Source organism: Ceratosolen solmsi, unplaced genomic scaffold (genome assembly GCF_000503995.2).
Source record: "Ceratosolen solmsi marchali unplaced genomic scaffold, CerSol_1.0 scaffold10, whole genome shotgun sequence".
Classification (NCBI taxonomy): Eukaryota; Metazoa; Arthropoda; class Insecta; order Hymenoptera; family Agaonidae; genus Ceratosolen; species Ceratosolen solmsi.
In genome coordinates this window covers 11,175,389-11,176,759 of record NW_011948412.1, presented here as the reverse complement: position 1 = coordinate 11,176,759, position 1,371 = coordinate 11,175,389, and positions in this window count along the sequence as shown.

Genomic DNA, 1,371 nt, shown 5'->3' with positions numbered 1-1,371 from the left:
TTCCGTGTAGAGCCGCGGATCGTCGTTAGCGAGTAGCACGCAGCATCCAATTGCGGATTCGCCGACGCGATCGCCGAATGCCTGTGGTTTGTGTTTGCCCGATCCCCCTCCCACCCTTCGCCACATTACTGTGCAAGGGCTCTTATGAGGCGCGATTATTAAATTTTATTGTTTAAACGAGAAAGGCGGGAGGGGCCGTGGCGGTGGCTGCGCCTAATGGCCGGTCCGTCCGCCGCCTACGTGCACGTGGTGAAACGTCGTGGGCCGAGAGATAAGGAAGTCGCATGATATACACATCCTATTAATACGCTACGAGGCTTAACGTAGAGTAGGAATTCAAACGAAATTGCTGATGAGAGCAATTACTTGCGTGCATTTGGGAAGGTAAAATTGTTGGGGGGGGGGGGGGGGGGGGGGGGGGGGGGGGGGGGGGGTGACAAACATCGCTGTGCAATAAATGACGGTAATCAGGGTTGGGGTAGAAGGGGTAGGCGATGATAATGAGACACCGAGGCATTTTCTCCTGTTGGCCGTAGATTTTATGGATGACATTGATATTTTCGTAATTCGCGAAACGAAAAAATTTAACTTGGAAAGCCAAAGATTAATTTACAAATTGCATTCGATGAGATTCGATGGACCATATTCCGTACATCGCAATGCCAACTTACTTTATTATCCTTTGGAATTATGATTTGTCAATGATGGGTGGAAAATTGAAAAAAATCATCTCGGTTAAGAGCTTTGCAACATTATCGCACTTTGACATTACGAACGCCAAGATCTCTCCAAAATCTCTTATAATATCCGAAATCTTGATAATAGGTCGCTTTGGCCAGGCTTTGAAAAACAAAAAAACAAAGAGAGAGAGAGAGAGAGAGAGAGAGAGAGAGAAAGAGAGAGATAAAAATTCAAAACACTCTCAATTTCGTTATCGATAAGACCGATTATTTAATCGCGACAACGTAAACCCGATGGCCATTGCCAATGATAAATCGTCGGCAATGCCTCGTGCGCATTCGTATGACATTTTCAAGAAAGTATGAGCGAGCGAGCGAGCACGCGGGGTCGTATCGTTAACCAAAAATAATCCGGTAATCCGCCTAAAAAGTCGACGAACGGCATTACCGATCGACATTGCGCAATCGTCCAAAACGAGGGGAGCCACGCTGCTTTACCGAGACACTAACAACGCACCTGCGATGCACCGCGATTATATCTTTCGTCCGTTATCGTCCTCGGGAGGCGCGAGTGCAACTGTATTGTCCACCCAAGCCGCTAAATCGCCCGAGCACTACTGGATCGCGTACATGTTTTTCCGCCCGAAGAATTCCTCGACGTAATGGAGCTCGGTTGATAAGGATGCAACCG